Here is a 27,354-nt window from a genome sequence, read left to right on the forward strand (position 1 = left end):
TATCATTATATTCTGAAAGCAGAATATTATCTCTAATTTACTGTACATTCTAAATCAAAGCACACCCAAAGTAAAAATCTGTGCATATTCAGGATAATGTAATTTTTTTAGGTGAGCAGATCATAACAGTGTTCTTTAGGAAACTCCTGTGCTAATGGAGCAGTGACTTGGAAGAGACAGGAAGGGACTGGACCAAGAATACAGAAGGATGGATTAAACTTAATGGAAGAAAGGAGACTCTAGGATGGGAGGAAAGGAGTGTGGGTGCATTTTAGACTGTCCTGTGAACTGGGTTTGCTATGCAATCAGTGGTGCTCACTGTAAGTCAGCCTGGCCTTGGAATCAGCATTGGCCATAGCTCTGCTGTGTGGAGGATCAGCATGGTGATCACCTGAGGACTCAGCAACTTGATTTATAGGTGGTCCTTATTGGCATAAACATTAGGCTGGCCTGAGTGCTGAAAGGGGCGAACGAATAAATCCCATCTTGGATAGAATGAGTGTATTCACTAAGAACCCAAAGACCTGGGTCAGAAGAGTTCCTGACAGAGGCACTAGATTGGCCTCCTGTCAACCACCAGGGGTTAGTTCTGTTTGGACCCAGCTCACCACTGAGGCCCTAAATAGGCTGTTCCTTTCATGACTGCTACTTGCTGGGGGGACATGGAGTCTGGCGTCTTTCTCCCTTCCTTCCCCTGAAGTGTGTGGGTTAGTTTTGTTTTAAAGGATTTCTGACAACAAGAATAATGACCCAATTCCAGAAGAAGGGACATTATTAGATTAAACAAAAAAGGATCCCCAAGAAGATCACAGTGATACTTAACATGTGGAGATGTTTCAGGCTGCTGTTGCCTCCTGAAAATGTGGTCACAGCAGTAAACAGTTGCTGCTGGTCTCTGCAGCTGTCATGTGCTGCAAAGTCTCCCCTGCTTTGGAAGCAAACAGTTCTGCTCCTTCCTCATCCCAGAGATAGACTGGTCCCCACGTGCTCTTTGCTCAGGATCTGGGCAGCAGCCATCCAGGCTGATTTGGTGGTAAAGGGGCTAGGGTTTTGTTTTATTTTTTTTAGTCATATTATGGTCTATGACTGTAAATGCCTGCTGCCTCTGACATAGCATCTTCATCCTTTCCTGTGAGGGAGAGTTTGACATTGATCAGAAGCAGGGACATCAGCATAAGTAGAGGCACTTCTGCTTTTGGTTGTCCGAGCCTCAGGGGAGGTCCAAGATGACATAGAAGTAAGGGAAGATTGATGCAAGATGTCATAATACTTCACTAGCACTGCTGGGAGGGAGCTGGGATGTGACGGCCCTTACCTGCACCCTTGGACAACTGGATTTCCTAACTAGGTCTCCTTGTTTTCCTTTAGGTCCTCAGTGGCAAGGAGCTTCCCTACTCAGAAGCTAAACGGCCACACCAGAATGCCATCAAATACACAGAGAAATTTCAATTTTGCAAATTGGAATTTGCAAATTTTTTTAGCAAAATGATCAGCTATAAAAAAAGAAACAAATGTTCCACCAAATGGTGAGCTTACCTTGGCTAGCACAGTGTGGATAGATACGATTTTAGGCTCAGGAACATTGAGGAATTCATGTCTGTGATAACTCATGCAGCTGGAGGCTTGGCAGCTTGTAGAGAATGGTGAAAGCTTATATGGCTGCAGTAGAGAATGGGAAAGGAGAGTGACCAGGAATATACCCACAGTCACTGAACCTTTACTGAGGGCTCACTTTGAGGCTGGAGATGCTGCATTTCTAATAACATCAGTCTGGATTATTGCCTCATTTTCAGACACATTTCCATTGTATAAGTTCAACAATGCAAGTGCAGGGGTGGAGAAACCAAATGACTGTATTGATCTAGAATTGGAGCTTGAGAGTAGAGATGCTGGAAAGAAACAGGTGGGATTGAGTGATGCCGCACCCCAAAATTTCTATTGGTAAGGGGCTAAGGACTGGTAGACAAATGATGAGTCAAGATCGCCTAAGTCAGTGAGGCAAAAAACCAGCAGAGGGAAAGGGGTTTTTATCATATTGAAGTTTAAGGTAAAGTAGGTCTTAATAATGGCAGGTCATGAGAGTGGTTGATACAGGTTGCTGGATTTGAGTAAGCCAGGGCCCTTTGAGGCTAGGTTGTTGGTGGGATCTCTACATGAATGTTGAAATCTTTCAGGATGATGACAAGAGATGTGGGGGGGGGGGTGTCAAATTCCAAAGTTTTCAGTGAGTGACAGCGATTAATTAGTGGATGGCATCAGCAAAGGGGAAGAGAGGGTGTCATAACCCAGATAGCATGAACCTTGAAGAAGGAAGGACTTTAGTATGGTAGTGAGGAAGTAATCGTTGTAGAAGCCGTAGACCTCACAAAAGACCTTCATCTGCTAAGATGGGAGATATCTGAACCCAGTTGAAAATAGTTGTGGATCTGGGTGTGCTTAGCGCCTAATGGTGTTGCTATGGCAACCAGCAGCCCTTAGGATTTGAGTGTTGCAAGGGGAAAGATCTGGTATAGGGTAAGGAAAACAGCTTTTGGTAGGGAGCCTGTTTTCCATTGTCTATTTCTAAAAACAAGAGTGTTGGAATAGGTGACTTAAATGTTCTTTCCATGAATCTGAAAAAAAAAATGCAAATCAGAAACTTAATCCTTTGTATTACCCAGCTGGAAGAATATGCTTAGATTCTGAATCATCTTTTCCTCTTACGAAAAACCATCATTTCCTTAGAATTTAAAAGCTTAACATACAAACATAGAGAGTAGAATACTTTAGAAATTCTTGGGAAAATAGATAATTTTAGTAAAATTTTGTGAGTTGAGGAATCTGTTTCTGGTCTTGGAACGATTTGCTTAGGATGGTCAGACTCCCTACCCTCACCCCCCTTTTTGTTTAAAAAATGTTAATTATACAAAATGTTAACTTTTATAAAATTCTAATACAATTGCATGGTTACAGGAAATTATCTTCCTGCAAAAAGGTACAAATGCTATATATTCTATTATAGTTTTCATAATCAGGGCAATGGAGTCTTTCTCCAGGAGACCAGAAGACCAGCTCTGCTGTTGCCTTGGCAGAGTTTGGAGAGTAGCCACTCTCCCACACCCCCATACTTGGAAGAGATAGTCTGTGAAACTTGGAGATGAGGTGAGGGCAGGGTGACATTGCCCAGCTGATGCTCAGAGCTAGCTTTGACTTTAGGCCACTCAAGTTCACAGTCTTTTGCTCCCAGGCACCAGGTCAGCCTTGAGGCAGCTGTTTGGGGGAGTCAAGTGGGCAGGGTGAGGTTGGGGCCCACCATGCCCTCAAACTTCATATGGAGAGTGTTCTGGTCCCAGGGAGAACACACACAAGTGTCAGTATTCTGGAGATGCCAGGTCAGCCGGGTCAGTGACAGTAGCTCCTCTTATCATTAGAAATCCCAAGACCATCTCTGAGATAAGAGGTATCAATTCAGAGCATCTCAAATATAATCACTTTCTATGCCTAAAACCTTTACTTAAACCTCCAAAAATAATGCAGAGGCAATGGTAGATGCCTTTATAGAGATTTGAATTTTTTTTCCCCTCTTATTTGGCCTTCTATATCTTCTGGAGGAAGCAAAAAGAATAAGGGGAGCAGACAGGATAAGAGAAGTAGAAGTAAAAGAGGGAAAAGAAGAAAGAAAGAAACAAAAAAAAAACAAGGACATGGAAGAGAAGATTTGGGCTGACTTTCACGTTCAGAATTCCTGAGAACTTCTCAGAAAGTTAGGAGAGTAGGGGGCTCTAGGACTCACTCCTCTTCCAAAAGCAGGTAGTGGACAGGAATAAACTGTTTGAAACAGACCAGCAGAGTACTGTTCAGCATCTAGGGAAGAGCAGGATGAAGAGACTGAGAAACAGTGGTAAAAAACTAACCTCTCTGGTGGTGGCTGGCACCCATGCCACACTCTCAAGATGATCTGCCTCAGTCTGGTGTCTGGCTGGCTGCTGTGGATGGAGCAGTAATTAAAAGCTCTCCTCCCCAAGAATGAGGAGTTGGAGTGGGGAGGGACAAAGCCAAGTACTGATTATGGCTTTTGATTGGAGAATTTAGATTGCTGGGTCCTGGCTTAGAACTAGCCTTCCCTGGACATTGTTTTCAATTTGAACCCTGCCCCCAACAGGGGCAGAGCCAGTGGAGGTATCCTTAGGGTTGTGGGGAACAGTTTGTTGAAGGGTGCTATTTGCTGGGCAGGCCAGGAAAGTGCAGCTTTGGGGAGTTGATAAAAAGGCCTTTGGGTATCTTTCCTGATATGCTCCCCAGGGCCCTTCATGAGTCCCTGACCCTGTTTTTGCTGGGGAGTACTGATTTGGGAAAGCCCTCTTTGGGGTGACCACTCTTCCAGAATTTGCCTTCCAGGCAAAAGCAGCTAGAGACAATGTAAGTGTAGTTAAAAAAAAAAAAAAAAAATCCAAACAAACCGACAGAGGCAAAATGAGAACAGATCAAGACTCCCAGAGAAAGAACAGAGGAAAGGAAACTTTCTTCTGTAGCTAAAACAGTTGCACAAAGAGTGCAAACTTAAAAATTGTACCACGTATCCAGGGCAAGAAGCAGATGAAGAAGAGCTGAAAAAATCTGATCAGTTAAACATGGGCAATTCTAAAGGTCTAGAATAAATTGAATCAAGTATCAAAGGAAAGCCTTAACACGAAGTCAATCAACAATGAAATGCCAGAGAAGAGAGAGAAATTGACCTGAGAGTAAAATCATTAAGATAATCAGATGCCTAGACACCAGGAAAAATTCACAAGCCATACTAAGAAACAGGAAGATATGGCCCAATCAAAGGAACATATTAAAACTTTGGAGTGACACAATATTTGAAACAACTAATGAACGATGTTCAAAAAAATCTCCTCTCCTGAATCAGTTCAAGGTGATGAAGGAAAATATGGCTAAAGAGATAAAACATGTTAAGAAGACACTGGGTGAGCATAAAGAAGAATTTGAAAGTATGAAAGGTATGTAACACATCTTATAGGAATGAAAGGTGCAATAGAAGAGGTTAAAACTACATTAGAGGCATACAACATCAGATTTGAACAGGTAGATGAAAGAATCACTGAACTAGAAGATAGAACATTCAACATCTTACAGACAGAAGAACAGGTAGAGAAAAGAATGGAAAAATTGGGCAGGGTCTCAGGGAATTGAATGACAGCATAAAGTGCACAGATATACACATCATGGATATCCCAGAAGGAGAAGAGAAGGGAAATGGGGAGGAGAATATTTTAGGTAATAATGACTGAAAATTTCCCAAGGCCTATTGTTAGTTTTTTTTGACCGGGAAGAGAAGAAACAAAAACTGAATTGGAGAAAGTTTTATTTTTGCAAAGGCGGGCTGAAGCCTAAGATGGCAACAGCCACAAACAGAGGGGGGAGTACAATTTTATAGTTTTTGGGAGGGGGGTTGGGATAAGATAGAGAAGTAAGGAGTTGTCAGGATAAGATAGGGAATTGATGCTAGGGTAAGATAAGGAGTTGATGTCAGGGAAGTTATTAAGTTATGGAAAATGTTTGTTTTTCTTCTTGCTCAGGCTGCTACTTTAGCTAAGTGTGGGTTTTATGTAAATAGTCACGTCAGTTGTGGGTGCAGAGAGCTTCCTGGAATATTTGCTAAGGGTGGGTTGTGTGTGTGTTGGGGTGGGGAGTTTTGCCTAACACCTATGAAAGACTTAAATATATGTGTCCAAGAAGTATAATGTACTCCAAGTAGAATATATCTAATAGACCAACAACTCTGAGACACATACTAATCAGAATGTCAAATGCCAAAGATAAAGAGAGAATCTCGAAAGTGGCAAGAGAAAAGCGATTCGTCACATATACGGAAACTGCAATAAGATTAAGTGCCAGTGTCCCATCAGGAACCATGGAGGAAAGAAGCAAGTGGTGTGTTATATTTAAGGCACTGACAAAAATGCCAGCCAAAAGTTTTTATTGGGCAAAACTGTCCTTCAAAAATGAGGGAGAGTTTGAAATATTCACAGATAAAACAGAAGCTGAGGGAGTTCGTCAGTAAGAGACCTGCCCTACGAGAAATACTAAAGGGAATTCTGCAGGCTCAAAGGAAAAGACAGGAGAGAAAAGTATAGAAATTAAGATTTTATGAGTAAGGGTAACTTAAAGGGTAAGAATAAGATATGACATAAAAACCAAAGCATATTGAAAACTCCCGAGTTAATTAGTTGTGTGGGGGCTCTTGGCAGTTTCTTCAGAGAGTGTTTCCAAATCTGACAAGGAGAAATAAGCAAAAGAAAACAAAATGACTAGTTTTGGTGGCACAGGGGAAGGAAATACATTCAATAGTTGTGATTTTAAGCTCCTTTTTTGGGATGGAAGTGTAACTAGTGGAACCAGAAGCTATTTGCTTTACTACATGTGTACTTACTTTTATGGCATTTTAAAAAGTTTTATACTGTAGCAGTTAACTATTTGTCTTTTTATTCCTTTTTACTATAAGGAGTAAAATACTGTGGCACTTTACAGAAAAGGCATGCCTACACCTGCTGACGTGCAGCGTAAGATGACCGTCTTTGGGAAGGAAAGACTTCTGGTGTTTTCATCTATTCTCTTTGTCCTCCCTTCCACAATTAACTGCTTAGAACAATGTACAAGTTTAGCATTATTTCAACCAGCTACTCCTCACTGAATGGCAATTGAGTAAATGACAGTGGGGCATGCTTCAAAGGGGCATTGTGGTCAGCATATCCAGCCATAGAGTAGGTCACCTTGGGTGAAGCAGTTTATCAATATGACACTCAGTTTCCTTATCTTTAACTGAAAAGCCTGGACTTGATGCTGTCTAAAGGCTCAGCTGTAAGGATTTTTGATTCAAATTCTGCAAGAGGTCCAGAGAATCAGATTTTGGGAAGGGCTAATATATCATCTGAAATAGGCCTGGTCAAAGGAAAAGAGTATGAGTCCAGGGAAGAGGGTGCTTCGTATCTGGCCTGTCACTGGAGATGGTCAGAGGAGAGAGTTTAAAAACCCCTTGATCTTAAAGCAGGTAGACCTGTGAGGCCAGACTTCTTTAGCCAATGTGTGGTTCTTAAGGGTTAAGGGAAACTTGAAGGACAGAATGTTATCAGAGTTGAAGCACAGAGATAGAAAACAGCAACTGGCTTTTTAATTAGGGCTAGAATCAAGTCCTTAAATAGAATGTATTGAACAGCTCTTCCTGAAATTAGAGAGAAATGCAAAAGTATAATCAAGTGATATTTTTTCCTGGGCCTAGCCCTGGCCTCAGCTCCTTTCTTTATTTCTACTCTCTGATGAGGTTCTTCTCACGGCTTCATCTTTCACATCTGTGCAGGTAGCAGATAGACCTGGGTTTATGTCTCAGCTCTGTCGTTTCTAGATACACAGTCTTGGGTAAGTTACTTAATTTCTTTAAATACCAGTTTTCTCATCTACCAGTTGAGGATACTAAGCTAATAATTTCTACTGTATTAGGATTGTTCTGAATAGTAACATAATGACACAGCAGGTGTGTTGTGTATAGTACTGTCAAATAGTAAGCACTTAATGTTAGCTATTGTTATTGCTTGTTATTCCTAAATATCCCATTTTCAACCTTATATCTCATCTGCTCTTCAGTGCTTTAGCTGTCTATTTTTGTGTAACAAACACCTCAAAACTTAATGCTTAAAATAACAACCACTTTTTTTCCTCATGATTCCTTGGATTGGCTGGGCTTCAGCTGGATGGTTCTTTTGCTTGTATTGTTTGAGATTTCTCATGCAGCTGCAGCCAGATGGTGTCTGGGACAGGAATATCTAAGATGGTTTAATTCATATGTCTGGTACCTTTTGGGGGCAACTGGAAGTCTAAGGACCTCTTTTTATCTCCATGGACTTTCCATGAGACTAGCTTGGGCTTTATTACATAGTGGCTGGATCTCAAGAGTGGGAGTTCCAAGAAGACAAGCTCCAATATGCAGGCGCTTATCAAGCCTCTCTCTACTTACAGCATGCTTGATGTCCCATTGGCCAAATCCAGTCGACATGGCCAAGACCAGAGCCAGTATGGGAGATGCTATGCAAGGTATGCATATCAGGAAACATGGTTCATTGAGGGCCACCAAAATAATGGCCTCTAACATCCAGCTTCAGAATCCCTGGTGTAGCCTACTCCATTCAAGATGGTGGAGTGAGATACTTCAGGACTCTGTCCCCCCACAGAAGCTTTGTTCATCCAGCAAGAACTGGGAGAAACATTCTTCTAAAAGCTCTAGAAAACAGAGGATTGTAGTAACAGGGTGACTGCCAAATCAACAAAAAGGCCAATAAAAAACAGTAAGATCTCATGGTGCCCTGGCTGGCCCCTCCCCATCCCCTCACCAGGGGACCAAACAGAGCTGAAGACCACAGTAAGAGCAATTAAAAATTGCCTAGAAGGTTAAACAGCAGATTGAGCTAGTTGTAGCTGGCAGAAGAAAGAATCAGTGAACTTGAAGATATGACAATTGAAATCATCCAGTCTGAGGAGCAGAAAGAAGAAAGATTGAAGAAAAGTGGACAGAGCCTGAGGAACCTGTGGGACACCATCAAGCATTCCAGTATACACATTAGGGGAGTCACAGGAGGAGAAGAGAGAAAGGGGCAGAGACAATATCAATGAAGTATGACTGACAACTTCCCCAAATTAATGAAAGATATGAATATTCTCATCCAAGATGCCCATCAAACTCCAAACAAGATAAAGCATGTCCCATGTCTGATCAACATTAAATTTCTTGAACTCAATAACTGAACTTAAGGTGATTACAAAAGTGAATATCTTTGTTCATTGGAAATGCACATAGAATTATTATGTGTTCAAGGAGTATGATGTATGTAACCTGCTGTAAATGTTAAGTAGACAGAGCAATATGGCAAAGGTGGCAAAATGTTAAAATTGGCGATCTGTGTATTTGGGGACTGGAGCATATTGGCATTCTCTGAATGTGGTTTGTATTATTTTTGCAACTGTACTGTAAGTTTGAAATTATCTCAAAATAAAAAATTTAAATCCCTTCTGTCTGAAAACATCTTCAACTGGATGTCCTTCTAATATCTCAATCCTGAGTAACTTCAATTCCATTCAAGTAAACAATTGACTCTTCTCTTTGGTGAGCATGGAACTATGCAAGGTGTTAGGTCATAAACTGAACATCCCCATTTTATCAACTTTCCCTCCAAATTATTACATATCAATTTTCATATTTCCAAGTTGAAAACCTAAACACAACTTTTTTTCATCTTATTATTTGTAACCCAAATCCAGAATTCGGCAAACCTTGGTATTTCTTCCTTCGTTCTTCATGCTTATTGATACCATTACAGTCTGCATTCTTATCTTACCCATGGACTGTTGGAGGAACCTTTCAGTTATATATTCTTTAAACACCACTTTCAGTCTGACACATTTCTTATATGCTTATATTTTGGGTTGCATTCAACCTAACCTTCCTTTTTTTTTCTGAGGCCCTAAAATATCTGACTCTACTCCATTTACACAACTCTATTTTTTACTATTGTATGTCATCCACCCTCCAGAATTAGGGAATGATGAGCGGAGATACTAAAAAAGAGAGTTTGCCAATCTAGATAATAAATATATTAGAACAGAGAGAGGAATAGAGGAAGTGATATGGTTGTGGAGTAAAATCCTTATAGATATGATATAAAGAAGAATAGTTTCTGTTGTTTCTATTTGTATTTTTGAGAATTAAGAGGGAGACAAAAAGGGAATCAAAATATTTCAGGGGATTAGAATTTAGATCCTTTCCACAGAATTCCTTAATTTTTAAAAATCTCACAACTGTTCTTTGACCACGGCACTATTCCTGCTTCAGTTGGTTGTGCATCCATGCCCACACCATCTATTTTTACTGTTATCTTTGTTAAATGGAACGGTGTGTGTCTGAGTGCTGTGCTCGGCACACAGTGTGTGCTTCATAGATGTTCACTGGATGAAGAATATAAACAAACCTTAGCTGGATTCTTACCTTTCATGAAATAAAATGGATATCAACAGAGTCAAATAAAAGGATGTATGGTATTATATATTAAATCAAGAGAGATGCAAAACCCATTTTGTGAATTATCTTCACATTAAGAACAGACATTGTTAAGCACTCATTGTATGCACTCTAGATGCTGAGACAAGGTGGGATGAACGGAAGGCTTAGCTAGTTAAGTGAGCTTGATGGAGCATATAAAATCTATTAAGAACAGAGGAAAAGAAAGTCATTATATCTTTTCTCTTTAGACCTGCAAGCCTTTTTGATCAGATAAGATTTTCAAAATAGGACACTGAAAAAATAGGTTCTTCTTGAAATGAGGAATAGTATTTTTTTAAATTTAATTTTATTGAGATTGTTCACCTACCATACAATTATACAAAGATCCAAAGTGTACAATCAATTGACCACAGTACCATCATACAGCTATGCATCCATCACCACAATTAATTTTTTTTCAATTTTTAAAACATTTTCATTACTCCAGAAAAGAAAAAAAGACAAAAAAAGGAAACATCCTCCCACACCTCTAACCACCCCCCCTCCATTATTGACTCATAGTATTGGTATAGTATATTTGTTACTGTTGATGAAAGAATGTTAAAATACTACTAACTGTAGTATATAGTTTGCAATGGTAAAAATTTTTTCCTATATGCCTCTCTATTATTGACTTTTGGTTATAGTGTTGTAGTTCATGAAAGAGATTTCTAATATATGTACAGTTAACCACAGACATTGCCCATTGCAAGATTCACTGTTTTATACATTCCCATCTTTTAACCTCCAGTTTTCCTGCTGGTGACATATGTGACTCTGAGTTTCCCCTTTCTGCCATATTCACACACCCTTCAGCACTGTTAGTTATTCTCACAATGTGCTACCGTCACCTCTATCCATTTCCAAACACTTAAGTTCAACCTAGTTCAACATTCTGCTCATGATAAGCAGCCACTCCCCATTTTTTAGCCTCATTCTGTATCCTAGTAACTTATATTTCATGTCTATGAACTTACATATTATAATTAGTTCATATCAGTGAGACCATGCAATATTTGTCCTTATGTGTCTGACTTATTTCACTCAATATAGTGGCCTCAAGGTTTCATCATCAACCTGTTTTTTTTTTTAAGGCAGTTTTGTTTACATACCATACATTCCATCCTAAGTAAATAATCGATGGTTCCCTGTATAGTCATATATTTATGTATTCACCACCATCACCACTATCTATACAAGGACATCTTTCTTCCACAAAGCAGGAGGAAGAGTCAAAGAAGAGAGAGAGACAAAAGAAAAAGAAAAAAGAAAGAAAAAAAAACCTGTGACAGCTAGGAAGCAGCAAAAGGAAAGATAGAATTAAACCACAGCAGAATAAAGAGTCAGACAACACTGATGCCAAGAGTCCCGTACTCCTCCCTATGTTCCCCTCTTATATGCAGTTAGCTTTGATATATTGCCTTTGCTACATTAAAGGAAGCATAATACAATGTTTCTATTAACTGTAGTCTCTAGTTTGCATTGATTGTATTTTTCCTTCAATAACACACTATTTTTAACAACTTGACTCATGTAAAAACATATTTATACCTTTTATCACAGTTCTTGAGCACTCCAGATTTCACTGAGTTATACGATCTCAGTTCTTATCTTTCTTCTTTCCTTCTGTGTCCCACATGCTCCTAACCATCCTCTTTCAACCATACTCACAGTCATCTTTGTTTAGTGTACTTACATTGCTGTGCTACCATTACCCAAAATTGTGTTCCAAAACTCTCCCTCCTGTCTTTTCCTATCTGTCTGTAGTGCTCCCTTTATTATTTCCTGTAGAGCAGGTATCTTGTTCACAAATTCTGTCATTGTCTGTTTGTCAGAGAATATTTTAAACTCTCCCTCATATTCGAAGGACCATTTTGCTGGATATAGGATTCTTGGTTGGCAGTTTTTCTCTTTCAGTATCTTAACTATATCACACCACTTCTTTCTTGCCTCCATGGTTTCTACTGAGAAATCCATGCATAGTCTTATCAACCTTCCTTTGTATGTGATGGATCGCTTTTCTCTTGCTGCTTTCAGGATTCTCTCTTCATTGTTGTTGTTTGATAATCTGATTATTAAGTGTCTTGGCATAGGCCTATTCGGATCTATTCTGTTTTGGGTACACTGTACTGCTTGGATCTGTAATTTTATGTCTTTCATAAGAGATGGGGAATTTTCATTGATTATTTCCTTTATTATTGCATCTGCCCCCTTTCCCTTTTCTTCTCCTTCTGGGACACACATGACACATACATTCATGTGTTTCATGTTGTCATTAAATTCCCCTGAGATGTTGCTCATATTTTTCCATTCTTTTCCCTATCTGTTCTTTTGTGTGTAGGATTTCATGTGTCTTGTTCTGCATCTTCTGAGTGTTTTCTTTTGCTTCTTGAGATCTGCTGTTGTATGGCTCCATTGTGTCTTTCATCTCTTGTGTTGTGCCTTTCATTTCCATAGATTCTGCCAGTTGTTTTTTCAGACTTTCGATTTCTACCTATGTTCACCCAGTGTTTTCATTATACCCTTCACCTCTTTTCCATATCTTCCCTAAACTTGTTGAATTGATTTAGCATTAGTTGTTTCAATTCCTTTGTCTCAGGTGAAGTGTAAGTTTGCTCTTTTGACTGAGCTATATGTTCATTTTTCTTAGTGTAGGTTGCCGTATCTTCCCCAAGCTTGTTGAATTGATTTAGCATTAGTTGTTTCAATTCCTGTGTCTCAGTTGAAGTGTAAGTTTGCTCTTTTGACTGAGCCATATGTTCATTTTTCTTAGTGTAGGTTATAGTTTTCTATTGTCTAGGCATCTGTTTTCCTTGGTTACCCCAATCAGGTTTTCCCAGACCAGAAGAGGCTCAGGTTCAGAATGGGGCAATATTCAGTGTCAGGTTTCCTTGAGGGTGTGTCTTAGAAGATTTACACACCCTTTGAGTCCTCTAGCCTCTGTGCTTTTCCTAACCTGCCCATCAGGTGGACCTGTCAGCCCATCACTCCTGACTGGTGTAAGGAAGTGTGGCCCATGGCTGTTTTCCCCAGGCTCTGGAGTCTGGTTCTGAGTGGAAGGCCGGCAGTGGAGCTGGGCACCACCTTCCTCCTGTTTGGGAAGATACACCTCCTAGGGAGTTATCATCAGCATTTAAATAGGCTCTTTGTCTCTCTGACTCTGCTTTCTCCACCCTTGTCTGGGTCAGTGTGCTGTGAACTGAAAATGGCTGGGGTTTTCTCCACTGAGCTGCTTAGGTTGAGAGATAGAAAAAGCGACAGAAAGCTCCCTTCAGAGCCAGTCCACAGACCCCCAATTTCACTCATCAGCCAGAGGCAACACCTGGTCTCTTGGTCTCCCCGTCCTGGGACAGTGGAGTCTTCTGGGTCTTTAAGGTCAGTTGTCACTAAAAGCCTCTGTCTGCTCATTGGTGATGTGTAGCTTGTATTGAGCAGTCCACGTTTGTTAATTAAGACCACAGTTGGAGCTGGACTGAGGTATATTCGCTTGTTCAGAGAGTGGTGCTCTCTATCACAGAGAGGTTTTGCCATTTGGCCTGCTCTGGGGGGAGAGGGCTCCTGGCTCATTTCTGCAATTTTTACTTACAGATTTTATGCTGCAATCTCAGGCATTCCTCCCAATCCAGGTTGGTGTACGATGTGTGGACAGTCACAGTTGTCCCCCTGCAGTTATTCCAGATTGTTTACTAGTTGTTCCTGGTAGTTTATTAGTTGTTGCAGGGGACTAACTAACTTCCACTCCTCTCTATGCCACCATCTTGCCACCTTGAGGTAATAGTATTTTAAAATGGTGGAGATAGAAAAGCATTAACATAAGGAAGTTTAGCAAGCATATTAAGTTATTTGCTGACATTATTTTGAGAACTGTTTATTCCTATTTCAAAGTCAGAGTATTTTTAATGCTATTTTATTGAAATATATTCATATACCATACAAACCATCCGAAGTATACAATCACTGGCTCACAGTATCATCACAGTGCATATACCCCATGATCAATTTTAGAACATTTTCATTACTCCAGAAAAGAAATAAAAATAAAAAAGAAAACTGAAATCCTCCCATACCTTTTAACCCCGTTATTGACCCGTAGTATTGGTGTTGTACATTTGTTACTGTTGATGAAACAGTATTAAAATATTACTGTTAACTACAGTCATAGTTTGCAATAGGGACATTTTTACCCATAAATTAAGTCCTTCTAATAGTGTCATACACTTGTTCTAGTTCATGAAAGAACTTTTAAATATTTGTACAGTTAATCACATTGTCCGCCACAAGATTTACTGTGTTATACATTCCCATGTTTTAACCTCCAGCTTTTCTTCTGGTGACATACATGACTCTAAACTTTCCTTTTCCACCATATTCTCATGCCATTCACCACTGATGTTATTCCCAAAATAACATGCTACTGTCCCCTCTGTCCATTTCCAAACATTTAAGTTCAATCAAATTCAGAGTATTTTTGAACCCAGTGATAGTATTTAGCCTCAGTAAACAAGATTGTGTAAGAAGAAAATGACAAACATTATTTTTGGCGAGGAACTTCCCAGGCCCTGCTGGCTTCCAATGACAGTTTCAAATATATTTTAAAGAAGTCCAGAGTAGTCCACCTAACTTTATTAAGTTGTACTTCCCAGCGGCTGGATTCTTGAGGGTAGAGCCATGATTTTGTTTTACTGTGATCCTGTTTTATTCCTTTAAATTCTCAGCACAGCCGAAGAAGGGGCCCTGTTTCTTACTGGAGACTTTCAGGCACTCAAGCTGTTTCCAACTTCCTATGTCATGCTGGGGATGCAGAGGAGAATTTTCCTTGCAAGGGCCTCCTCAGAAGTTTTGGAGATGGGCCTTGAGCAGTTTGGCTAGAATCGTGGTTTTCCAAATTGGAGGCTGCAGTAATGCTCGTCATTGATTAAGGGACGTGCTGCCTGGGGCATTTTCATGAGAGTCAAATAAAACTCTCTTGTCTTAAGTCTGCTTTGAAAGGTGTTTTCCTAATGATTTTACCATTAAGTTAGAATGGCTGTGTGGGAGAGTGTAGTTAAATAACTGGAACACTTTGGGCAGCTTCCCTTCCCCACCCTGTGCCCCTACTTGCCTTTCCCCCAGAGCTCCTCTTTCCTCAGGCACACACATGCTGCTCTGTTTTCTGTTCTTGAGCTGCCTGAATTGTGTGATTTTTGTAGATGAATGTGAACTCTTCAATCCAGAAAGGAGTGCCAGGAACACAAACGGCCCAGCTAATTGGCATGCACTCCTCGGAGACGTGCATGGCCAACCAAGCTGGTTGCATTACCTCCAAGGGGCACTTACTTAGCTTTGAGAGAAACCTCAGGCTCTCACAAATCATCCAAGAAGTATTTCAAAAAGGGAGAAAGAATTGCCAAGAAAAGGCTGTAATCAGGAGGTGTTCCATTTCTTGGGGATTTTGGATTGGTTGCAAAAATACTTGCTTGAGGCACCTGATATTTTTGTCACTGAAATTAACTGTTTTCTGAGCTGCTTAGGATTTCAGAGTACTCTTGCCAGATTAACTGCCTTTGACACAGATTTCATGTTGGTTACTCACAAGCCAAATTCTGGTGTGTGTGTGTGTGTGTGTGTGTGTGTGTGTGTGTGTGTGTGTGTGTCTATGTACTAATTAAAAAAAAATTGGCTGGCACTGAATAGTGGCTGCCCCTTTAGTTTGGGGTATGTGTTTGTCACAGTCCTTATTACTTCCTGCTACTCTGCATCCAAGAAGCTGCTTCACTCTTAAATGTTACCTACTTAGCTCCTGTAGGCTTTTGAGTTTGCTACCCTCTTTGTACAAGTATTTTCACACTGTTTCTTGAATGCTAAACTCAGTTTACTCTGAGACAGACCAAAGGGGTTGTTCCAGTTTGCTAATGCTGCTGTTATGCAAAATACCAGAAATGGATTGGCTTTTATAAAGGGGGTTTATTTGGCTACAAATCTACAGTCTGAAGGTCATGAAAATGTCCCAGTGAAGCCATCAACACAAGTATACTTTCACCAAAGGAGGCCAACAGCATCCGGAAAACCTCTGTTAGCTGGGAAGGCACGTGACTGGTGTCTCCTGATCCAAGGTTGAGTTCCAGCTCCACTCTCAGCTCCTGTGCATTCTTCAAAGTGTCTTTCCTGGCTGCTGCACCTCCTTCTGTATCTTTTAACACTTTTATACGACTCCAGTGATTGAATTAAGACCTGCTGTGAATGGGTGGGGTGACACCTCCATGGAAATTATCCTATCAAAGGTCTCGCCCACAGTTGATTGAGTCACATCTCCATGGAAACAATCAAAGGATTCCAACCTAATCAACACTAATACATCTGCCCCCACAAGATTGCACCAAAGAACATGGCATTTTGGGGGATATAATATATCCAAACCGGCACAGGGGTTGATAAGGATTTTTCAAGAATTGGTTATAGAACTAAAATTTAGAAACATGAACAGTGTTTTTTCACTGAAAATACTTTTCAGTTATAGCTATTGCCAACCCTGATTGAAGATCTGACTTCTTAAACAATTTGTTCCGTATTAGGATGTCGATCTCTTCTCATGTTTGTTTCTGAAGCTGCTTTCCTCAGACAACAGAGCAACCCTTCTAAAATCTGGTGCTTTCACCTCTGCTAAAAGACACCTTCTCAGAAGTAGCTCAGATCCCTACCCAGGAACAAAGAACTTCCTGTTTATTTGTTAGCCAGTCCACCAAGAAGTCAGTAAACACTGCAGGAAATGCAATGAAATGTGAAGTGATCAAATGTTCTGGAGTTACCAGAGCAGATCTTGGGGTTCTCTTACTAGTGAAAAATATTAAAATCTGTAGATGTTTAGTATCTGAGGCTCAAAAAAAATCTATTTTGTCATGTCTTTAAATGACCCACTTCTACCACCTAATTATTAATACAGTGAAAAACAGGTAGCAAAAATGATATTTGAGCTTTATCTTTCTTTCCTGTGCCCCTGTATCCTCACCTCTTAGTGAAAGTACTCAGAAGTGATGAAAAATAGAGAAGGGAAGAAAACGAAAACCCATGATGACAGAATATGCCACAGACCACATAATTAGACTCTGAATTATAGAGGATTTAGGTAGACTAAGCAAAGTTTTTCAAATAATGATTCCTCTTAGAATCATTCCATATATTTTCCCCAAGATTGTTAGAATCAAATCATCAAATGAGACGTAACGGTCTCACCACATTTTTATGTAGTGTTACATTGTGTTAAGGTGCAAACACTAGTTGAATCTTAAATTAAGAAATTGCACTAGAATGTAAGTCCCAAGACAGCAGAGATTTTGGTTCATATCTTATCCCTTGCGCCTAGAGTAATTTTGGGCTCGTTGAGGGTGTTCAGTCAAGATTGAATTGTAGAATGAAAACTTTTAAATGTATGTTCCAAAACATAGATTTATCATTGCTTTTTTTATCTGTAGAAAAATTTTATTTTTATTGCAAGTAATTTCTTCAGAGTTTCAGCTGCCAGGGTTGAGGACATCTTCATTCAAAGATAACAAGGGATAAATGAATGATTTATGGAATTACCAAAAACAAACAAACAAACAAACAAACAAAAAAAACACTTTATCGCTGTGAGCTCAGGTCGTCAGACAGATCGCATTTCACACCTGCTGTTTTCTCACAGAGGGAAATAAAAGGCATAGTTGATCTCATTTCTATTTACAATTTCAGCACTTGGTAAATACACATCAGAACAAGACAACAAAAAGCAGTGCACGTTTCATTTACAAAATGTTTCCTTGAACAAAGGGGCTGTCCTGGAATTTATTTGACAGATTAAATTCTTAAAATCAAGACAAGAATGATTTTAGGGTAGCTGGGAGGCAGTTCTGCCTGGTGTGAATTACCCTCCACTACTTGCCTGGCATCCCACTCAATCTTCCATTCAGAGAAAAGGATTCAAACTCCAGTGCTTAGAAGAATCATCATTCTAGTCTCAAACTGAAGCCTTTTAGAGGTTTCACTCTGAAACTTTCTCGCGAATCTTTCATTAAGACAGAATCACAATCAAATATTGGTTTTTCATCTGTATTTTTTTATGTGCAACTAGCTGTCTATGCTTATGAGAAAATCTTACCTGCATTTCCCTAACCTTGACTTGCAGCACAGGCCTGGCCCTCACCAGCCTGGCCTCGGACTCTCTGTCTAGGGCCCCCACTCACCCCGGAGCCTTTGTCGTTGGCTGAAGTTCGGGCAAGGGGTACTGCTGACATGGCAGCTTTCTGATGTGGACCATACCGCATCCTCTGATGACTCTGAGGGTCTTGCCAGCCAGTATGGACTGAACCTCATGAGTCCCTGTGAGGAAGGTGGCTGGGTGGGAGCTGCTGCTGCTGGGTTGGCCAGTCAACCGGAGTGCTGTGCTCTGGGTGTCAGTGTCTGCTGTCCCGATGCCACCGGGGGAGGGAGAGAGGACTGGGTTATAACCTTTACACACAAAGCAGCACCTTGTTTACTAGGGGTAGCAAATAGGAACTTCCTCCCTCCTGCCTGCCTTTCAAGTATCAAAACACAACGTCAGACAGGCTGGGAGGGGCCCTCAGAGCCTGGGCATGCCAGTCACAACACTTGGGTTTCCAGCCACTGAACTTCCTTGACCACGAGATCAATGTTAATAATTGGGTAAAAGTACAGGGCCCAGTAAAATAAACAGTTGCAAACAAACTGAGGAATGAGGGGCCAGAACATGGCCACAAAGAGTCCCTGTGTTGAGACTTTCCAAAAATAGGCTCCACATCCTCTGAAGCACAGACTTCATTTCACTTCTTGACCAACTCCTCCAAAAGGAGAATAATTCCAGAACTAAGAGTAACATGGCATTGACAGTGAGAAACCGTGACACCCAGTAATGGACGTCCAGCCAGTCCTGAGGAAATTCTGCAATCAGCTAGTATGGGAGGAAGTAATACTTGACAAAGAATTCTCCCCATTGCTTTCATGTGGGCTCTCTAAGAACCAGAAGCTTGGAGATGATATCCTCCCAGAAACATCTTCTTGCAGAAGGGCAGATGGCATGGATGAAGGGAAGGAACGTGTCTGGTGCAGGTACAGGAGACTAAGTTTTGGGGAGCTTCTGAGGGCCTACTGCAGAAACACGGACTTGCCTGGGTTCACAGCCTTATATTCCCAGAGATTTGGGGGGCACTTCACACCTAGGGCTTTGACATACTCCAGTTGCATGAAGATGACTCTTCTGTGGCTGCTATTTTCTATGGTATATAGCATCCTTGAAAATTCCTCCTCTGTCAAAGTTAAAAGCAATTGCCACACCAGTTAAAGCTGTGAGCACTCTGGAAAAGAATCTTCCTTCTCTCCACTGATTCACTTGGCCTGTGTTGGGAGCAGAGGAAATCTGATCATTCCCATATTTCTGAAGGGCTGCAAGAGTCTGGACTATGTCATGAGTTTGCTGAACGTCTTCAAATCTCATTCTTGTGACATCAGGGAATAATTTTTTAATGGCATCCTTGAGGAGAATATTGACTTTAGGGAAACCTTCCCATTTTTCTCTGCATTCTGGACACTGTTTTCTTCAAAGATGCCTACCACAAAGCTAGGCAGTTCAAGGTGGTAGGGTTAACCAGGATGTCGTAACAGCAGTGGCATGAAAATTTGCTAACGGAAATCTGAGGGCTGGCGCTTTTGAGTGAGTCATATTTTTCAAGGCTCATCATGTTCATATCGTTTTTCTGAGGCTCCTCCATTTCTTAGAAAATTCTGAGATCCACAGACAGAACATTTCCAACTTGCAAAACTGCGACAAAGCAGTGTTAAATCACGCTGCTCATCCCAGGGCAGATCCGGCTGTTGCCCTCTGCCAGGACCCCTGTGGAAACAGTATCATTACCTTTTATGTATTTGCATTTTAGCACTTTTAGGAAGTAAGACGTGGGTTACATACCTAACAATATTATACATTAATACTGGTCTTTATAATTACCCAAATGGCTACCTTTACCATAGGTCTTTATTTCTTTATTCTGCTTTGAACCACTGTCTAGTGTCTTTTCCTTTCAGTCTGAAGAACCTTCGTCATTGCCTGTAGGGCAGGTCTAGTGGTCATGCACTTCCTTAGCTTTTGTTTGTCTGAGTGTCTTAATCTTGCACTCATTTTTGAAAGAGAGTTTCAGTGGATATAAAATTCTTGGCTCGCAATTGTTTTCTTTCAGCACTTTAACTATTTCAACCCGCTGCCTTCTTGCCTCCATGATTTCTGATGAGAAATTGGTATTCAGTCTAAGTAGGACTCTCTTGTACATAACACATTGTTTTTCTCTTGCAGCTTTCAGTATATTCTCCTTGTCCTTTCCATTTGATAGAGTAATCTGTGTATGATGGGGTGTATTTTTCTTCATATTTGTCCTGTTTAGTGTTCTCTGACCTTCTTGGATGTGCTGAGTTTACGAAGTTCTCTGTCTTTACTTCTTTGATTGTTCCTTCTGCCCCCTTCTCTCTTGTCCTTCTGCAACTCCCATAATACGTTTATTGGTGCTCTTCTTGGTGTCCCATAGCTGTCTTAGGTTATTTTTTGCTTTGAATGTTTTATTTTCCTTTCTTCTCCCCAGCCTGACTCATTTCAAGTGAGCTGTCTTCAAGTGCACTGATTTTTCCTTCTGCCAGATCCAATCTCCTTTTCAAACCCTCATGGGAATTTTTCGTTTCTCTTATCATGGTCTTCACCTCCAGTAGTTCTGTTTGGTTCCGTTTTAAAATTTATGTCTCTTTACTTAGACTTTCATATTGTTTATTCATTGTTTTCCTGATATTGTTTATTTCTTTAGCTGTACTTTCCTTCATCTCCTTGAGCATTTTAAAGATCACTTTTTTAAAGGTTTTATTTGGTATGTCCACATTCTCATCTTCCTTGTTGGTATTTTCTGGGTTTTTATCTTCTTCCTTTGGATAGACCATCATTTACTGTTTCTTTATTTGTCTTATACTCTTGTTGCACACTGTAAATATAAGGTGTTAACTCTCGGATTTACTCCCTGGGATGTCTGTTTCTTGGTTTTGTAACCAGCTGGGGATGAGACAGAGATTTTCTTGAGCTTCAGCCCACCTATCAGAATGGTCTGCCCAAGGCAAATGCAGTGTGCAGGGTTTTCTCTGTCTTTCTGGGCCTCTGTCTTGTCCTGGGCTTTTGCTTGTTAGTTGTGTGCGAGTTCTCTGTTTACAGGAGTTTGATTGTCTCCTCTGTTTCCCAGGAGACAGACCTTCCTCTCCCAGGTGTTTGAAGCTGGAAGCCTTTGTCCCAGGCTGTCTACTTCCATAGTTTTTTACACTCCTTTCATTGTCCCAAGATGCTATTGCCTGGGGTGGGAGTGGGGGTGCAAATTCTGGGAGGAGGGTCACCTAGAGAGGAGTTTCCAGACATAGTTTTTTGCAGCCATAAAAGGACCAGGGACCCACGAAGGGTGTGCAGACCGGCTCCAAGGTGTCCTGGAGAGATCAGAAAGGGTGCCAAAAGCTTCTCTGATGGTTCCTCAAAGCTGAGCTTTCCTGGTCTGCCCAGTAAATGCAGCCCTTCAGCTAACTGCCCACCGCTGCCCTGAGGAAGCACAGTGTCTTAAATCTCCACCTCCTCTGCCTCTGTCCGGGGAGGGTTGAAACTGGCTGCAGCTGCATTTGTCAGGGCAGGGTTGAAAATGGCTGTCACTGCCTTCGTTCCGGCTGGTTGAAACAGTAGCTACCCTCAAAGCCAGGCTGACAGCTGTCCTAATCAAAGGCTGTGATCTGCAATCATCTGTTCACCCCTGTTCTTGGGTAAAAAGACTGTTGTGTCCCTTTCTGTTACCAGCAGCTAGCCAGGGACTGGACCCCAAGGTGGCCTGCCACAAGAGTAGGGGATGGCGCTGGTAGCCGCCACACAGAGAGCAGTTTACTGTTCTTCACTATAGTTTATCAGCCTCTTCTTCCCACACTTCCTTGGATGCTGTACAGTGTTTTTCTGGCCTCTGGAATTTCAAAATAGTTGTTTCAGACAGTTCCTGCCTGTTTAGTAGTTGTTTTGGTGGAAGGACTGAGTCCTGAAGCTCCCTACTCCACATCTTCCCTGGGAATCCTCCAAAAGATTTTATTTTGAGGTAATTGTAGATTCACATGGAGCTGTAAGAAATAATCCAGAGAAATCCATCATACCCTTTATCCAGTTACTGCCAACAAAACTGTAGTACAGTATCACAACCAAGATGTTGACATTGATACAGTCAAGATGCAGAATGTTTCCATCACCACCTGGATTCCTCAGTTGCCCTTTTACAGCCCAAACCTCTCCTCCCGTCATTTCTCCCCCGCCATCCCTGAACCCAGGCAATTACTAATCTATTCTTCATTTCTATAATTTTGTGACTGATTTAATTTTAGAAACTCTTTTGAAGCATTTCTCCAACAGCTGGCCTCTGGGAAGATAAGAGCTTTTAACAATTATGCACTGGTGCCTTTGGAGATGGAAGCCAGGTATTAATTTATAGGTGCATGTGCTTTGTGTTCTGTGCCAGGAGCCAGTGTTGTGTCCTGAGCTCCAGATGACTGAGGTGTCCGTAGTGCATCTCTTCTTGCCAGAGAATGCCTCTGCCAAAGGTTGATGGAATTTTCCCACCTGAAATCGACTACCTCCAGAAAGCAGGGCAAGAAATGTCCTTGGTGGACATTTAGTGCAGACACATATTGCCTATAACCCCTGGCAGCTGTGGAAAGGTGAGGGAAGGTGTGTTGTGTACCCGTTGACCTATTTACTAGCTGTTTACTGATGAGCATTGGAACTCTGAACTCTTTTTCTTTTTATCTCTGAAGATTACTTTTGTTGCTCTGCAGCTCTGCTTTGCCCCTGTATTGCACCTGGAGCTTCTGGAATGCCACAAAATGCAAGATAGTCAGAGTTCTTACTGTTTCCCTCTTGCTTGCTATCAGTCTAACTTAATTATCTGATGCCACCACAGAATTAAAGTCATTACCATTTTTCAAGGCAAGCAGCTTGGTATTCTTGAAGGCAAGAATCAGGAATCATCTGATAGCCACAGCTATTTGCGTATTATGTTACACTTGCTCTTATCTGTTGCTCAGCTATCTCAAACATTTCCTTTTTAGGACATGAAGTAATAAATATAGTAGGTGAAATATCTGAGGAAATTGGTTTTTGTAGGTTTTCATGGATTGAAATTTCTCTAACAGTCCAGTCTTTGGCATAAATTAGCTGCAACTTTTCAAACTTATTTTAAATTGCATAAATTAAATGGTATGACTTAGAATTAAAAATAATATGGTAATAAATTAGATACTACAGATATATTATTTTAATTAGACTGTTTTTAATATTTTGTCGTTTTCAACAGTCTTAAGTCACATAATAAAATTTCTACCTTAAGAATATAAAAATTGATGCACAGAAAGATTTGATGAATTCATAAAGCCCTGCTCTGATTGAGTATTAATAAAGGAACTCAGGGATTTCTAAGGTCCCTCTTTTCCTTCCTCCATCTCTCCTTCTCTCCTTCCCTTCCTTCTTTCTCTCTCTCTTCCATTCTCTTCTTCCTCCCTCTTTCCCTCCCTCAGTCCCTCCCTCCCTCCTTTCCTTCCTTCTTTCCTTCCTGCTTTCCTTCCTTCCTTCCTTCCTTCCTTCCTTCCTTCCTTCCTTCCTTTCTACCTACCTTCCTTTCTTCCCTCTATTTCTCTTTCTTTTATACCATTCCCAATTTTAACCTTGTTTGCAAACTGAGTATTTGCTAAGAATCTTAATGAGCTATCTGGCTGTCTAATATTCTTATCTCTAAACTTAAATTTAGCCAATTGAGTTGTGAAGTGATTGGGATGTGTGGTGTCGGGTTCTGGGATAATACACAAAATAAAATAATAAAAAAATAAAAGTTTAGAGAAAAGAAAAGAAAAAAGAAATGAAAAAGCAAGAATGTAATTAAGGATGCTAATCTTTGTTATTTATTTGCTTATTATCCTAGGTACTCTATATACATATATGAGATCTAGTTTTTCATGCTCAGCACTTTTGGTCACTTTTGTATTTCTAGCTGCTAGAATATATCCTGGTGCATAAGAGGCACCCAACACCAATTTGTTGAATGAGTGAATGAATAATAAACATAGGAAATAGATTGGGAAATTGAGTAAGGCCTGTGTCTTCTTTGCTATGTCATTTAGTTTATTTTCCTTGAGAATTGTGAAACTATAAATATATTTGCAACAGGTAAAAAGAACCCCACCATGATAAGATATAGTGCATAAATTCCATGTTTTTAAAAGATGCCCCATGCACGTTTTGTACGTCATACTTATCCCCTCCTATATATTCTCCTTTTCCTGATCAAATACAGGGTCTCCTAACAAATCCATAGTTCCATAAACCTCAAAACAAATCTATAGAAAAGAAGGCAGTATGGATAGGAGGCCAATGTATTTGAATGCTTATGTTATAAAACTTTTTAATATATAAAGATCTAATAATTATTTTCTGTTTTGCAGATGAGCAGGTAAGATCAGTAAGAGGCGAGGTCTGAATTTGAGTCCAGTTCTGTCTGATTCCAAAGTCCATGGACTTTGCACCCTGTTAATTTTTCTGAGTCTCCAGTGTAACTTTTGTGGTTGATTTTACAAAACTTCTTGCAAGAGTTTGCATCCACAGTTACAAAATTCTTACTGTAGTTAAATCCACTGAATACCTATTAGTCTTATGGTACCCAACTTCTTTTGTACCATGACACTGAGGACCTTCCTGAATGTCCTGCTTGAGATGCTATTTGCACTTGGCTTCTAGCTCCTGTTTTTTTTTTTTTTTTTTTTTTTGTTGTTGTTGTTGTTTGCTTCTTTTTTGTTTTGTTGTTTTGTTTTCTTAACCTCTGATCATGCTCTCGGATTGCATTAAATTTATAGATTATTTTAGGAGAGAAGTAACTTAACAACCTCTAGCCTTCCCATCTGTAAACATGCATAGTTCCCCTTTTCTTTAAGTCTAATCTTAAATGACTTTCAATAAATTGTATACTTTTCCACATAAAAATCTGAGGTACCTTTTATTTTAAATGGTATAATTAAAAAAAATAATTATGTGGTCTAATAGTTGCAGGTATACAGAAATTCAAGTGATTTTTTTGTATCTTAAATCAAGCAGACTTGCTCAATTATTTCCGATAATTTATTTGTATTTTCTCTTCATCTCTTGAAATATTTTTATTTTGGGATAATTTTAGAATTACAGAAGAGTTATAAAGATTTGTTTAGAGACTTGGTTTATAAAGTTCACCCAGCTTTCCTTAAGGTTAACTTCTTACATAACCATGATAACTTTATTAAACTAAGCAATTGATATTGGTCCAATACTGTTAACTAAACTACAGGCTTTATTTAGATTTTATCACTTTTTCCACAAATGTCATTTTTCTGTTCCAGAATTCAATCCAGGATATTATGTTGCACTGCTCTTGATTTTTAATGTAAAAAACAGTTTTTTTCCCCTTAGTTTCCAAATGTGTGTGTGTGTGTGTGTGTGTGTGTGTGTGTGTGTGTGTGTGTGGTGTGTTAGATGTGTATATAAATATCTTACTCTACTGGCTTAGTTGAGCACTCTTTGGCAGGCTCTATTTTGTTCTTTTCCTTCATAAATGTTGGGATTACTCAAGATTCTGTCCTTTGCCCTTTAATTCTTGCCTGCCACACACTCTTCTGGAAGATCTCACCCACTTTATCTCCCAGTCTGGGTTAGGTGCAGCTAGTGCTTGCTCCCAAGGTGGGCAGTATTTGCTAAGATTTCCAAATCTTTACTTCTAGCACAGATTTCTCTTTTGACCTCCAGATTCATATAACTGACTATCTTCTGGATATCTCTGTTTGGATTTTCTACGGGTGTCCTAATTTCAATAGGTTGTAAATGGAACATCTCACAGTCTTCTCTCTGCAACCTCTCTCTCCTCTTGTATTTCCCATCTCAACAATCACCCAGTTATCCAAGACAGAGAAAAACCTGGGGCTTATTGGACCCCCTCTGTCCCTCCTTTCCTCTCTTCCTTTCTTCTTTTCCTCCTCCTTTTCCCACTTCCCTCTCTCCCCACCTCTCTTCCTCCCTTCCTCTTTCTTACTTCCTGTCTTTATTCCCTCATATCCAAAACTGTTGTTTCCTTCATGTCTTGCATATTCATTAACTTCTCTCCATTTGCACTGTTTCATTGAAAACTCCCATTCTTTCATCCCTCAAATCATCTTTTCACACTGCCAAACTCCGTAACATATTATTCAGAGCCTCCCAGTCTCTCCAGCCTCCTCTAGTCCCACCACACCCTCTTCCGTGGCACACACATTCACATACACTCTGTGTGCCAGCTGTACCACACCACCTGAAGTTCTTTGAATGTGCCATGCTTTTTCTCCTCCACCTCTCCTTTGGATGTTATTTATGATGCTCTCTGTTTGCTGCTGTTCTCTCTTTTCCTGGTTAACTCATGTTAATTTTTAGGTCTCTATTCAATTGTCACTGCTTCCAGGAAACCTCTAATTTCCCAGTCTGATTTAGGTACACCCACTGTGTGTTCCCAAGGTAGCTTGTGTCTGTTTCTCTCATGGCAATTTCTGTATTGAGGTTGTTTAGTTATTTTTCTGTATATCCCCCTTTTCCCTCAACAATACTGTATGGTCTTTGAGGTCAAAGACTGATGCTTTATTTTTCTTTGTACCTCCTGTTGCTGATCACAGTGCCTGGCACATGGCTGTTACTGGTAAATGTTTATCGAATGAATGATAAACATATTCACAATTTTGATGGTTTCCAAAAACTTTATTCTTTCACAAGGGATAAACTCCTAAATGTCTGCTTCCTTGTTTACAAATGAAGGGCTAGGCTAGATCTCTGAAGTCCTTTACAACTAATAATTTGGTATTTTATGATTCTAAGATTTATCATCCTTGAGCATATTCAAAAGAAAATGATGCAGAATCTGGATAAAATTCCAAAAAACGAGCTCCAAATTATTTTGCTTAATGGTGATGACATTGAAATAAGAATTTGTCTTTGTGGTCACATTGTTTGACTTGTATGTTGAGTGCTAGACATCTGAGTGCTTTACTTATGATGATCAGAGTTTCTGTTCCTTTCTTACCTTTCTAAATCATTTTAGACAAACAGTGTCAAATACCCCTCTGCTAAAGATTTTCAAGTAAAAGTCGGACAATTCCTTGCTGTGGATTTTGTAGGTATGATTTAAGATGTGAGAGTATAATGATTAGATTAAGCGACCACTAAGACCTTGCCTAAT

At 40.1% G+C, this 27,354-nt stretch overlaps 1 protein-coding gene and 1 pseudogene across 1 annotated transcript in view; one reads left to right on the plus strand and one right to left on the minus strand.

Annotated features, from left to right (window-relative positions):
* The window catches only part of FGF2 (fibroblast growth factor 2), a 74,991-nt gene that overhangs the window by 16,637 nt on the left and 31,000 nt on the right, over positions 1-27,354 (plus strand).
* LOC119529829 lies at positions 16,364-20,136 on the minus strand (annotated as a pseudogene).

Source organism: Choloepus didactylus, chromosome 3 (assembly GCF_015220235.1).
Source record: "Choloepus didactylus isolate mChoDid1 chromosome 3, mChoDid1.pri, whole genome shotgun sequence".
Taxonomy (NCBI): Eukaryota; Metazoa; Chordata; class Mammalia; order Pilosa; family Megalonychidae; genus Choloepus; species Choloepus didactylus.